The sequence below is a fragment of the Pogona vitticeps genome, chromosome 3 (genome assembly GCF_051106095.1).
Source record: "Pogona vitticeps strain Pit_001003342236 chromosome 3, PviZW2.1, whole genome shotgun sequence".
Taxonomy (NCBI): domain Eukaryota; kingdom Metazoa; phylum Chordata; class Lepidosauria; order Squamata; family Agamidae; genus Pogona; species Pogona vitticeps.
The window spans coordinates 245,040,769-245,056,059 of NC_135785.1; the positions used below are offsets into that span (position 1 = coordinate 245,040,769).

General features: G+C 43.2%; 1 long non-coding RNA gene across 1 annotated transcript; it reads right to left on the reverse strand.

The window, feature by feature from the left end:
* Positions 1-813: 813 nt before the first annotated feature.
* On the reverse strand, positions 814-7,478 carry LOC144588066 (uncharacterized). The gene is made up of 2 exons (XR_013543401.1): positions 6,509-7,478; positions 814-899 (listed from the first exon to the last, which is right to left on the reverse strand). It is a non-coding gene; the product is annotated as an uncharacterized LOC144588066 (long non-coding RNA).
* Positions 7,479-15,291: the final 7,813 nt, after the last annotated feature.

The window sequence follows — 15,291 nt, forward strand, 5'->3', positions numbered from 1 at the left end:
TAATTCCTCCTCACTTTCTGCCATCAGAGTAGTATCATCTGCATATCGGAGGTTGTTGATATTTCTTCCAGCAATCATGATTCTGGCTTGGGATTCATCCAGTAATGCCTTTCACATGATGTATTCTGCATATAAGTTAAATAAGCAGGGAGACAATATACAGCCTTGTCATACTCCGTTCCCAACTCTGAATCAATCAGTTGTTCCATATCCAGTTCTAACTATTGCTTCCTGTCCTGCATATAGATTTCTCAGGAGGTAGACAAGGTGGTCAGGCACTCCCATTTCTTTAAGAACTTGCCATAGTTTGCTGTGGTTCACACAGTCAAAGGTTTTGAGTAGTCAATGAAGCAGCATTAGACTTCTTCTGGAACTCTCTGGCTTTCTCCATAATGCAGTGCATATTAGCAATTTGGTCTCGAGTTCCTCTGCCCCTTTGAAAGCCAGATTGTACTTCTGGGAGTTCTCGATCCACATATTGCTGAAGCCTGCCTTGTAGGATTTTAAGCATAACCTTGCTAGCATGTGAAATGAGTGCAATTGTATGCTAATTGGAGCATTTTTTGGCACTGCCCTTCTTTGGGGTTGGGATGTAGATTGATATTTTCTAGTCCTCTGGCCACTGTTGAGTTTTCCAAACATGCTGGCATATTGAGTGTAGCACCTTAACAGCATCATCTTTTAAAATTTTAAATAGGTCAACTGGAATGCCATCACCTCCACTGGCCTTGTTGTTAACCATGCTTTCTAAGGCCTACTTGACTTCACTGTCCAGGATGTCTGGCTCAAGGTCAGCAACCACACTGTCTGGGTTGTCTGGGACATCCAGATCTTTCTGATATAATTCCTCTGTGTACTCTTGCCACCTTTTCTTGATGTCTTCTGCTTCTCTTAGGACCCTCCTGTGACAAACCCAGACCTACTGGGATCTGCCACACAGTTACACTAAGCTGCCACCAACCATTCCCTTTAAGAAGTCACACAGACCAGGGATGGATTTTTAAACAATAAAAAGAATAAGGTTTATTTAAATACACATAGGGAAAAATAAACAATCAGGTGAATAGGATAAAGTAACGTGGCTTATTCTCACTCATACAAGCATACAGTTTGGTTCACACAGAACCCTTAACTTAAAGCACAGACCCTGAACCTATCAGTTCTGGCTAACCAACAGACACCTGAACCTATCAGGTTGGTACTCTGACACACAGCAGTACCCTGTCTGACACACAGACTCCCACAACAGCTTCTTCTTCCCAGCTGCTGCTTCGTCACATCCCAGTGTCTCTCAGCATCTCCTCTTCACCACACAGGCATCACATATTTATACAGTACAGCCCCTCCTCCTGATGTCCCGCCTTCCACTCCCCATAGGATGGAACTTTCCCTCCAAACCCATGACAGACAGGTAACATCAGTGCTGTTATGTAACACCTCCCCTCTTTATAAGTTGTTTTGTAGGGGAAAAGCTAAAAGTGCTTTTCACCAAAAAACAACCTGTATAAAACATACAACAACAGTTATACATACCCTATAATACTTACATATACTTACACTCCAAGTTACACATAGCAAATAGGCATTTCAAACATTTACCATATGCATTACATCAATTTTACCTTTATTAATACAAACCAATTTAAAACCAGGTACATTTTAACTTTTTGTCTTCATTATATACATATAGTCCATGTTCTTTCGCCGTCTTCAGTCTTCAGGTCTTCTTGATAAGGCGTCAGCAACACAGTTCACTGACCCTCTGACCACCTTCACTTCAAAGTCATAGTCCTGTAAGTTCAAAGCCCACCTCATAAGTTTGCTATTGTGGGTTTTCATTGTCTTTAACCATTGCAATGGTGAATGGTCAGTACACAGAACAAAATGTCTTCCCCAGATGTAAGGCTTGGCCTTCTGGATCGCGTAGACTATGGCCAAACACTCCTTCTCCACGGTTGCCAAATGTCTCTCACCTTTTTGAAGTTTCCTACTCAGGTAGGACACCGGATGTTGGTCACCATTCTCATCCTCCTGGCACAGAACTGCTCCTACCCCGCTGTTAGACGCGTCGGTGTAGATGATAAACTCCCGGTCGAAGTCTGGAGCACGCAGGACAGGATAGTTGATTAACGCCTCCTTCAACCTCTGGAACGCCGCCTCACAGTCGCTGGTCCACGGGATGCGGTCATCAGCCCTCTTCCTCGTCAGATCGGTCAGCGGAGCCGCAATCTCGCTAAACCTCGGGATGAACTTTCTGTAGTAGCCCACCAACCCAAGAAATGATTTGACTTTTTTCTTGGTGTTGGGTCTAGGCCAATCACGAACAGCTTCTATTTTGGCCTCCAGGGGTTTTATCATTCCTCCCCCTACCATGTGACCTAAGTATTTTATTTCTGGGCTACCCAGCTGACACTTGCTGGCCTTTACTGTTAGCCCTGCTGCACTTAACCTCTGCAGCACTAACTCCAGGTGTATCAGGTGATCTTCCCAGGTATTACTGAAGATCCCTATGTCGTCAATGTAGGCCACTGTAAAGTCACTGAGCCCTGCCAAGGTCTGGTCCATCAGCCTTTGGAATGTGGCTGGTGCATTTCTGAGACCAAAGCTCAGGACTCGAAACTCATAGAGACCAAAAGGGCTGCAAAAGGCAGTCATTTCTTGATCCCTGGGATCAATTCTTAATTGCCAATATCCCTTTACCAGGTCCAATGATGAGATGAACCGACAACCCCCTATGGTTTCAATCAGGTTGTCTAGCCTGGGCATTGGGTAGGCATCAGGAGTGGTTACACGGTTTAATTTCCTGTAATCAACACAAAACCTAATGCTCCCATCAGGCTTGTCCACAAGGACTATCGGAGAGGACCAAGGACTAGAAGAGGGGACGATTATGTTCTCCCTAAGCATCTCGTCCAGCTCCTTCCGCACCTTGTCCCTATAGGGTCCCGTTACTCGGTATGGGGATACTGCCTGCGGGGGTGCATCCCCTGTGTGGATTCGATGCATCACTCCCTTCACTATCCCCGGCTTGTTGGAAAACACCTGTTGATATTTACCAAGCAGCATTTTTAGTTCTTGCTGCTGGTCTTGGGTGAGTGCAGGACTGATCTTTACCTCCTCTGGGTTGTATTTTACTTCCCCTCTACCCTCCCAGAAGGGTAATTCAGCTTCCTCACTCTCAGCTGCTTTTATCGCGAATAAAACCCTCTGTTCCCCTCTGTAGTAGGGTTTTAGGGCATTCACATGAACCACCCTCCTTGCTTGGTTCTCCTCCTGCTCTATAAGGTAATTCAGGTCTGACATCTTGGAAATGACCCTATATGGTCCTGCCCATTTGAGCTGCAGTTTGTTCTCTCTGCAGGGCCTAAGCCAAAGCACTTCCTCCCCTGGGTCAAAGTGCCTCTCTCTAGCTTTGTGGTCATACCATGTTTTCTGTCTGACCTTCTGAGCTTGCAGGTTTTCTGCTGCCAGCTCTAGATTTCTCCTTAGGTCATTCATCAAGGTGTCTATGTAAGTCACAACGTCTTGTGGGTCATCCTGGGTGATCTGCTCCCAATTTTGTTTGATCAAATCAAGGGGCCCTTTCACCCCTAAGTGTGCAGCAGACATGTCAGAGTGACCCCTTTGTAAGATCATGGGGCGATACTTTTCAGGTACCACCAGCTGACTTCTGATCCCATCTCCCCCTTTTGAGATATTCCTCAGGGTCTCTCTATATAAAATCCCCTTTTTCTCCAGAAATCTCACTGGGGTTTCAGGTGTTAGCTGGGCGTCAGTCACCTGTTCAAAACACTTTTGGAGAGTGGCGTCTGCCTTTTGCTCCTGTCCAAATCTGCTGTCTGTGGTTAAGGTTTCCACCACAGCTTCTGAACTCCCCTCTGCTTCCGTCTCTGGCTCATCATTACCCCCCTGAACTGTCCCTGTGGTGGCTTGTGAGCGTGTAATCACTAGCACCCGTTTCACATGTTCAGCCAGGTCATTTCCCACGAGCACGGCTGCTGGCAGAGTCGATGAAATCGCTAGCCGCCAATCTCCCCTCCAGCCTTGAAAGTTGACAGGTACCTCAGCTACTGGCAGAGAGATTACCTGCCCCTCAATCCCTGCCACCTTCATGCTCTCATTTGGGATTATAAACTCCCTAGGGATGATATCTGGATGGCACAGGGTTACCTGGGAACAAGTGTCCCGCAGCCCCCTATACTGACGGTCAAGTATTCCTACGTCCACCCCTGCTGTCTCAAACAACTGAGAATCTGTTTTTACCAGCAAGCAGCGCTTTACCTCCACAAGAGGACCATTTTCCTCAGCCTGATCAGCAGAGGTAGCTGTTCCAGACTGAGTAGCCATGGCAACAGGCTCCCTCAGTGACACTGAGCCTTGCTCTTTCTGGACACAGAACACAGCTTTTGGCTTGGTCCCACTAGAATTCTGAGGCACCATTCCTTTTAGCTGCTTTAATTTCTCACACTCTGAGATTAGATGACCCTTTCCCTGACAGAAATAACATTTTCTGGTGTATTTTGATTCTCTCTCATCTTGTTTTGGTTTTCCCTCCAAAATCTGAGGTCTTAGTTTCATGTCTGAGGGCTTCCCTTCACCATGGGCCCCTCCCCCTTGCTGGCTTTTCCCTGGTCCCTGAGAGTACTTGCTGTAGGTTTCTTTGGGTTTACCCACAGATTTCCCCTCACCCAAGGGCTTTCTTATTTGGGAAATAAAATCTGCGATCTCTGCGGCTGCTGCCACAGATTTCGGTTTCCTTTCCCTCACCTTGAATTTCAATTCCCCATGCAGGACTGAATAGAACTGTTCCAGGGCTATCAAGTCTTTAAGCTGCTCATAGGTCTCTGTCCCTTCCTGCGATAGCCATTTCTCAAGCAGCCTCACCAATTGGGCCCCCACTTGGGTAAAAGTCTGTTCTGGTTTCTTGGTGAGGGACCTGAATCTTTGTCTCAGCTGCTCCGCATTTATCCCATGTCTTGCAAACACCAGTTTTTTAAACTCTGCAAAATCTTTCATCAGTTCCTCAGGCATCTCGGCATAAACCTCAGCCAGGCTACCACTGATTAAAGATCGCATGATGGTCATCTTCTCAGTTTCCCTCACTGAGAAGTCCACAAACGCTCTTTCCACTAAGGAAAAGAACACCTCAGGACAATCTCCCTTGTGGTACACAGGGAATTTCTTCAGGTCAGCCTTAGACAATTGGCCTCCCTCAGAATCCCTATTGTTATTATTGTTCTGGTTCATCATTTCCAGTTTTCTTAATTCAAACGCCATTCTTTCTTTCTCCAATCTTTCCTCCCTCTCCATTCTCTCTCTCTCTAATTCAAATTGCCGCTGTTTCTCTCTTTCCCTTTCCTCCATTTCCCTCACCCTCAGTTCATGCTGTTGGGCTATGAGTATTTTTCTAAGTTCTGGGTTCTGCTCTCCTGTGCTGTCACCTTGCACTGAGCCAAATTCATCCTCAGAACCTTGGTCAATCTGGGGGTCTTTCACTTCACTCATTTCTGCTATCTGGCTTCGAGTCAAGGGCATAATCCCCCCTCAGAACAGGCTGCTTTAAAAAGTCAAGCCTCAAAATAAAACGACCACTTTTTTCCTTTTTGCCTCAGAACCAGCTCTCCCTAGAGATTGCTGCTGTTCTTCAGCACCAAACTTGCAACAGTATCGAGTCAGAGCCTACCCCCCTCTGCTGGGCCTCTCAGCTGGCAAGCTAGTTCACTGTTACTACGCAGTTTTGCCTCAGCTTTTTCCCGCCAAAACTAGGCTGCCTCAGAGCACCTTAATCTAAGTCTCCCCAGTTGGCACGTTCTTCTACTAGCGCACCTCCCCCGTGAGGTACACCTAGAAGATTACCTACGCGCCTCAGACTGTCCCTGACTAGACCCCCCTTGCTCTGGGCACACTTGCCAAGGCTTTGCTGGACCGCTGGACAACTGGACCAGTCGTATCCCACACGCTGGACACCAATCAATGTGACAAACCCAGACCTACTGGGATCTGCCACACAGTTACACTAAGCTGCCACCAACCATTCCCTTTAAGAAGTCACACAGACCAGGGATGGATTTTTAAACAATAAAAAGAATAAGGTTTATTTAAATACACATAGGGAAAAATAAACAATCAGGTGAATAGGATAAAGTAACGTGGCTTATTCTCACTCATACAAGCATACAGTTTGGTTCACACAGAACCCTTAACTTAAAGCACAGACCCTGAACCTATCAGTTCTGGCTAACCAACAGACACCTGAACCTATCAGGTTGGTACTCTGACACACAGCAGTACCCTGTCTGACACACAGACTCCCACAACAGCTTCTTCTTCCCAGCTGCTGCTTCGTCACATCCCAGTGTCTCTCAGCATCTCCTCTTCACCACACAGGCATCACATATTTATACAGTACAGCCCCTCCTCCTGATGTCCCGCCTTCCACTCCCCATAGGATGGAACTTTCCCTCCAAACCCATGACAGACAGGTAACATCAGTGCTGTTATGTAACACCTCCCATTTTTGTCTTTTATCATGTCCATCTTTGCACAAAAGTTTCCTTTAATATCTCCAATTTTCTTGAACAGATCTCTGGTTTTTCCCTTTCTATTATTCTCCTCTATATCCTTGCACTGTTCATTTAGGAAGGCCCTCTTGTCTCTCCTTGCTATTTTTTGGAAGTCCGCATTCAATTTTCTGTAACTTTCCCTAACTCCCTTGTATTTTGTCTCCCTTCTCTTCTCTGCTATTTGTAAGGCCTCGTTGGACAGCCACTTTGCTTTCTTGCATTTCCTTTTCTTTGGGATGGTTTTTGTTGCTGCCTCCTGTACAATGTCAGGAGTCTCCATCCATAGTTCTTCAGGGACTCTGTCCACCCAATCCAGTTTCTTAAATCTGTTCTTCACTTCCACTGTGTACTCATAAGGGATTTGGTTTAGATTATACCTGACTAGCGCAGTGGTTTTTCCTACTTCAGTTTAAGCTTGAATTTTGCTATGGGAAGCTGATGATCAGAGCCACAATCAGCTCCAGGTCTTGTTTTTGCTCACTGTATAGAGCTTCTCCATCTTTGGCTGCAGAGAATATAATTAATCTGAGTTCGGTATTGCCCATCTGGTGATATCCATGTGTAGAGTCGCCTCTTATGTTGTTGGAACACACTGTTTGTGATGACCAGCTTGTTTTCTTGACAAAACTTTGTTAGCCTTTGCCCTGCTTCATTTTGAACTCTAAGGCCAAACTTTCCTGTTGTTCCTTTTATCTATTGACTCCCTACTTTAGCATTCCAGTCCCCTATAATGACAAGAACATCTTTCTTTGGTGTCAGTTCTAGAAGGTGTTGTAGGTCTTCATAGAACTGGTCAATTTCAGTCTCCTCAGCATTGGTGGTTGGTGCATAAACTTGGGTTATTGTGATGTTGAAACGTCTGCCTTGGATTCATATTGAAATCATTCTATCATTTTTAAGATTGTATCCCAGTACAGCTTTTCCCACTCTTTTGTTGACTATGAGGGCCACTCCATTTCTTCTATGGGATTCTTGCCCACAATAGTAGATATGATAATCGTCTGAATTGAATTCGCCCATTCCTGTCCATTTTAGTTCATTGATGCCCAGGATGTCAATGTTTATTTTTGCCATCTCCTGTTTGACCACCTCCAGCTTCCCAAGGTTCATAGATCTTGTATTTTTCTTTGCAGCATCAGATTTTCCTTTCACTTCCAGGTGCGTTCGCAGCTGAGTGTCCTTTCGGCTTTGGCCCAACCACTTCATTAGCTCTGGAACTACTTGTACTTGTCCTCCGCTCTTCCTCAGGAGCATGTTGGATGCCTTCCGACCTGAGGGGCTCATCTTCCAGTATCATATCTTTTAGCCTTTTTTTCTGTCCATAGAATTTTCTTGGCAAAGATACTGGAGTGGCTTGCCAGTTCCTGATCCAGGTGGATTGCATTTGGTCAGAACTCTCCACTATGACCAGTCCATCTTGGACATTAATTGTGGATGGGTCCATGCAAGACTCCTGCTCCCTCTCCAGTGTCCCTAGGTTTCAATCAGACTTGGACTTGACAGACTTTCAAATAGAGGATTGTCCTCTGGCAGGCTTTCAAATAGTGTGACCCATATTCCAGTCCTGTAAATTCATCAGGCCTCTCTCTTGCATGTATAAATTCATCCCTCCCTGAAGAGAGGGAAGCTGCTGCACCTGGGTAGCCTCCTCCCATCTAAAAAAATATGGATCTCTGGCTTCTGTGTTGAGGCTACTTGATTACAGCAACCTCCTCTACATCAAAAACACTTGTGTCCTTCAAGAAATCACAGGAGGAATGAGGATTCTGCGCTCCCCTCAGGGGTGTGTGTGGGTTCTACATCCTTTAAAGCAGCCATTCTCAACCTTCTTTGGGGGGGGCTATGGCCCTGCTAGGCACTCTTCTCGGGCTCCAGGGCCCCCCTGTCAAACAAGGGTACAACATGAACAGATAACACATAAAATCATATATTATTGAACATCAAGAAAACATGAACGTTCTGACATACTTGACAAAGCTTTAGAAAAAAGACTGAACAAAATTAAACATCGGTTAATGCGATCCTTGAGCTTGGTGCTTTTCTGCAAGTTTCATGATATCATGCTCCAACTTAGACAATGACAGTTGGAGTTCAACTCTTGTCGCCATATTTTGTGAAGGAAAATCCCTTGGTGAAGCCACACTCAACCAAATATGTTGAAGAAAAGGCAAGAAAAAAAAGGGCTTTCTCTCACAGTGCTGGTAATTTATTTGGGAGATCACTCTTGATCCAAAAAATCTTTTAGAAACTGACTGAACTGACAATGTGCAGTTAAATCACTCTGAAGATCAATTAAACTCTCTTGAATTTCTGCCTCTTCTTGTGTGGGTTGTACTTCAAATGGATTCAAAATCCAAGCTGGGATACTCAGGTTTAACAGGTCATTAAATCTTTCTTGCATATCCTTGTGTATCTGTTTGAGATGCTTCACATAAATGGTAAAGTCATTGTTCTTCAGTGCCTCTGCAATTATCTTCAGGTTTGGAAATGGTAAAACATCCCAACGTCCTATATTGTGCCAATACTGTAGACTTCGAGTGTCTTAAGGAAAGAAATAATGGCTTCCTCACTATCTACAAGTGACTGTTTTTGCCCTGTAAGGTCTTGTTTAACAAATTAGGTTTCTGAAAAATATCTGCCAGATAAAAAATATCTGCCTTAGCATCAAAATGCACGTTTTTCTTCATGCACTTTATCAGACATGAAGGAAATGATGGTGTCCCAGGGTGTAACAAAACATTGAAGGCAGTTTCCCTTGGAAAACCACCTAACCTCAGCGTGCAGCACCAGCATCTGAAAGTCTTTGTTATTTTATTCACATAGCGACAATCCTGAAGGGTGTGGGATTTGATGAAGTTTATGGCCTTTGTGACAACTGAAAGCAAAATATTGAGGTGTGCTGCCTGTGCATGATGCAATGTGTAGTAAAGACAGAAGGTATAACTCTGTTTTAGATGGGTGACAAATCCTTTGTATCAACCAACCATAAAAGCAGCACCATCAGTTGCACAAGCAATTATATTCTCAATTGGAATACTGTTCTCACTTAAGTAACTTTTGGCTTCTTCAAAAATAGTCAGTCCCTTAGTATCCATCTTAATCCTCCTGGCAAACAACATCTTTTCCATCAGTTTGGTACTGTTCCAGAACCTCACATAAGCCATGAGAAGAATGCTGTTATCTTGTAAAGTAGTTTCATCTAACTGTAAAGAGAATTTCTTGGATTGGACGAAACTCCTCTTCAATGTCATGTGCCATCTCATCGATTCTTTTGGCAACAGTGGAGTTACTCAAAGGAATTGCCTGAATTGTTTCTTTGGCACTCAAATTCATCACATCAGATACTATTATAGACACTGAAGGTAGGAAAAGCGACTCATCAATGTTGTGAGCATTTCCAGTTTTAGAAGTTTAGTAATTTTGTATGATGCAACAAGACCCTTGTCTAATTTCTGAGATGTTTGAATATGAATTTGTTTCAATGTTGGCCTTCTCTTGAAATTCTCTTGAAGGTGTTTCACAAAATCCAACAGTTTATCTCGTTTCTCTGGATACAAATTATATATATATATATTTCAATTTGGTTGACCTCATGCTTTCATTTGAAAATGTAGTCACACAGTTGAAACACAGACAAGGATAGGTTTTGCAACAATGCAAGAAAACCATATGATAGGTATTCCACAAAACACTGTCAACATTTTTTCTGCCAGGGAACTTATGGGTAGAATTATTTCTGAAATTAATTTTTTTTTAAAAAGGAAAATAATTTTTAAAAAGAAAGTAATGAACAATTACTGTATACTTGTGTATAAGTAAAGAATTTTAGGCCTTAAAATTGATCTTTAAAACTTAAGTTGACTTATACAGAAGGCAAGAGTCAGAGTGAGGCCCCTGAGAGAGTGTGTGTGCAACCCACCCTCACGTCATCAGACCCAAAAAGTTTTTTCAAAAAAAACAACAGCAACATAGGACACTAGTAGAAAGAAAAACTATCTTGCTTTTCTGTACTGCTCCTTTCTTCTCCAGAAAAGTCAGTAAGTAAAGTTGTGTGCTCTCTCTCTCTCTCTCTCTCTCTCTCTCTCTCTCTCTCTCTCTCTCTCTCTCTCTCTCTCTCACACACACACACACACACACACACACACACACACACACACACACACACACACACACACACACACACACACACACCAAGATGGAGAAGCAGCTGGCAGCCAATTTGCTGCATTTATGAATGGTTTCTAATAAAAACAGGCAGGGTGCCTGCATCAGCAATCACAGAGGAGTCAGCTGGCAGAACTGCCTCAGCTGGTTAGGCTGCAATCATGGCTGGCTTCCAATGAAAAACAAGCAGGGTGCTGGTGTTAGCAATTGCTGGAAAGGCAACAGGCAGAATTGCCTCACTTAGGCTGCAGTCATGGCTGGCCTCTAATCAAAAACAGGCAGCGTAACTGGCTTCCAATGAAAAAAGATGAAGTGCTTGTGTCAGCAATCACTGAGGAGATAGCAGGCAGAGTTGTGTCACGTTCCTGGGGGTTACAACAGCCAAAGTCCGATAAACCAGTCCAGGGTCAGGAATACCAAAAATGCAAAGCCAATTTCCATCAACCAACTCACAGAATGCAGTCCAATGTCAGAGTCCAGAGTCCAATACACAGCATAGTCCAGGGTCAGAGTCCAGAGTCAGGAACACAGTTCAAGAAGCGTGGATGCAAGCCAGGGGTTTTTGAATTGTTGCTTCCACAGAAATTCTGGCTGGCTAGGAGCTGTTTTATAGTAAAACCGCTCCTTGAGCTGCTGGAAACCTTTCCATCCTGTTAATACTCAGGGCTAGTTGAACGGATATTTCTGTGGACAGCCTTTGAGTGATCCTCTGACCTTTTTGTCCTAAGTCTTTCCCGAAGCTTGTCTGCTGGGGAAGGAGAATCTGGAGGAGGTTCAGCATTCTCTTCAGCCTCAGTTAACCCTTCTGGTTCCAGGTCTTCGGCTGCATTCATGACAAGTTGCTTCTGTTCTTTTCTAAGAAAGCCACGAAAATAGAAGAGAGCTTGCACAAAGGGTGAGGCTTGTGCTGATTGGGTATTTCATCAATTCAGTTACCAGCACCCCCAAACCTTTGGGGCTCCCCTTCTCATAGATTTCAGTCTGTGGCCCCCATCAAATGTGTCCTCATTGAAAGTGGCTGCTTTAAAGCACAATGGGCTAGGATTATTATGTTGTAGGAAAGCAGCAAGGAGGTGGCAGAGCCATCTTGTTATCATTCCCTCAGGGATTAACTTTCCAAAAACTGCCACTCTGACCAATCCTGATCATGGATGATTTGGGAAGCTGTTCAGGGCTAGTCCAGGAAAGCACTTGGATGGAAGCTCAATACAGAGTGCCAGGAATCACCAAGAATGACTAGGAAAGAAACCTGCCTGAAACCCTGAAGAGTGCTGGACTAGAGAGACAATAGGCTGAACTCAGTATAAGGCAGCCCCCCATATTCCAAGCATTCTCTCTCTTTTGTGTGTGTGGGTTCTCTCATCAAGTCTACATTGCCCCTTAGAAATGCACATGTATTTAAAAATGCATGGCTATGCATATCAGTTTAAGAGGGGAGATCTTTGGCAATGAGGCCGCCATAATATTTTACCTGGCCAATTGGGTTTTATGAATCCTAAAACCATAAACATTTTGGGAATAGCTACGGGGAAGAGTGGTTGTTGGTTCAATCTTAGGAAAAACTGGGACAAATCAGAGCTTGAAGGTTTGCTCAAGTAATGCACACATAAAAAACTGAAGATACTTTATGGTCTCATTTCTGGAAGGAATATATTTATTTCATGTTGCCACTTAATCAGATAAGTATTGATTTTCATTCTATTTTTTATTCGCACTAACTTAATAAAAAAGGAAAGCATTCTATATATTACTGATTACAGAATATTGACCTTGCATTTGGTATGTATTCTGCTTTGGAACGCCTCTTACCTGATCTTTGTGTTTTTAACCGCGTCTGTCATTAAAAGATATTTTGTAAATATCCAGATTTGTGGGACAGTGGGGTTTTGCTCATGGACCTTCTGGCTGTGTTTATGTAGTAGTAGTTCTTGTTGTTAGTTTGCTTTGGAAAATACCACGAATAGTTGCTCAGGAGATATACCATCACTGTGCTGAAGACTCCACCTGATTTTAATCACTTGTTGTTTTGGGCTGTCATTTTGGAACTGACTTACAGAGATCCTAATAGGATTTTCAAGGTGAGTGAGGTATTTTAAGGAGTGGCTGTATCAGTTCCATACCCCCAGTGACCTTCCATGGCCGAGTGAGGATTTGAATCTAAACCTCCTGTTTGTTTATTTAACAGCATCTGTCAAAATACTCCAGCCGCCATAGTCAGTGGCTATGGGAGTTATAGTGCTGATCTCTGGCTAAATTGTGGAATTTACTTTCACATGATATGGCCACTGACTGAGATGGCTCTAGAAAGGGATTGCACAAATCCTTGGTGATATAGTTTCTTACTTCTAGGGTCAAAGATTGTGGGCTTCTAAATAACAATTATGATAAAATATATTTTTTGTTTTTATTTATTTGGCTTCTTGTCCAGCTTGTTGGCTTCCAAAGAAGCATCTGGTTGTTGACTCAGCAGAGCCAGTTGCTGGATTAGCCAGACCTCAGGTGTGATCTGGCATGGTTCTGCTTAAATTATGAAACACATAGCTTATTCCCACCCACAGAAGTAGTTCTCATGTTACTTTTATAAGATAGGAATAATCTCTCAATCACAATCTGGCACGGTTCTGCTTAAATCATGAAACACATAGCTTATTCCCACCCACAGAAGTAGTTCTCATGTTACTTTTATAAGATAGGAATAATCTCTCGATCACAATTAGGACTAGTGTCAATGCTTACAAAGAGACCAAGTCAAAACTATCTCTTGCTCATCTCTCCTCTTCAACCCCAACTTTAAGAGTGGACAAGAGGTGTCTCTCCAAATGTTCGTGGACTGCAATTCCTATCATCTCCAAGAAATGACAAGGTGGGAGTTGCACTCTAAAAATGTCTACAAGGCTTCAGGTTGTCTGCCTTGGTCCCATTCAAATTTTGTTGATTTTGTTGTTTCTCAGTAATGTAAAAGGTAACAAGTTTGTGTCATGGGTAGAGGTAACAAGTTTGTGTCACTCAAAAATGAATAGGACTGTAAATCATATGATCACAAATACAGTCCACATTGTATGTTGAACTTGACTATCCCTGTTTTCCCAACAAGCTTACAGAAGTGAGTCAAGATCTAATGACCATAACAAAGCTTCCAAATGGAGTACAGTAGTTGCAAATGTCATATTGATTACAGTTCTCAAAAATCTCCAAGTCACCATGGCCCCTGGAGAACTGTCGTCCAAAAAATAATAATTTCCTAGCATTCAAAAAGCAACTACTTCCATTTTCCTGAACTAGACATCCAACAAGAATTCAAAACATACTTTGAAATCCTTAGTGTCCAAGCCTTTTAGATGTACACTTTGGTCAAGAGCAGGATAATCACGTACGCTTCTGATTGTTTTTTAAAAAATCTGTTATCTTGATAGCAGTCTAAGTGTGCATACATGAATTAAATATAAAATGCAAACGATGTGTGACTTTTCCCTACCCTTCTGCATATTCATCTTGGGAATATTTATAAGATATGCACAGAGGTTTAGCAGTCAAGTAAAGTCTTAAAGAGGATGAAATTAAAGCAGTTACAGGGCTTTAAGGTGTTATGAATTAGAGAGGAGAAATCTCTGCAGCTTCCCAGGGTGCCTAATTTAGAAAAGGGTTGATTTCTTGCATTTTGCAGCTCCAGGGCATGTAAAGGTTGATGCTAGCTTTAGTCAAATTACTAGAGCTAATCCATGAAGTCCTCTTAGGGCCAGTAAGCTTCCTAATAAACATGATTTAAGGGAGGGATGGGCAGACTACAGACTGGAAGATATACTGTGTTTGGGTGCATGCACCCAGGTGCTTTGCTACAGATCTGTCAACTGGAACCAGGTGCAAAATGATGACTTGAGCAGCTGTACATACCCTGATGTTGGGAAAGTGTGAAGGCATGAGGAGAAGGGGACGACAGAGGACGAGATGGATGGACAGTGTCATCGAAGCTACCAACATGAATTTGACCAAATTCCAAGAGGCAGTGGAAGACAGGAGGGCCTGGCATGCTCTGATCCGTGGGGTCACGAAGAGTCGGACACGACTTAACGACTAAACAACAACAACATATGCTAAAATGTAAGAAGCAGAATATACTTAAAAAGATGCCCAGTCACAGAATTTGGGATCAACAACTAGAATTAAGCTCACAAGTCCATTAATGCCCCCAAATCCATGCTTGATCATCCCCTAGCATTCTTTTTTCAACAAGATAATCAAAGGGATAATGTTTTAAATGTTCTGTTAGACAATTTAAGAGTCAGAAACTATTGCTCACCCACTGCTGGTCAACCTGAAAGATACTTTAAGATTTCAGTCTACATTCTACTCATGCTTTGTTCAGACTTTAAGAGAAACCACTGATAGATCTCATCCAACTAAAATGTCAAAGCAAATGGTGGACACATCCTTCAGGACACATGTAATTTCTTCATTTACCAGGCCTTTATCTTCTCGTTATACAGAAATGTGAATGTTCAGAACTGGTGTAATGTCATGGTTAGCATGCTGGATAAGAGCTGGGATGACTTTAGTTTCAAGCATA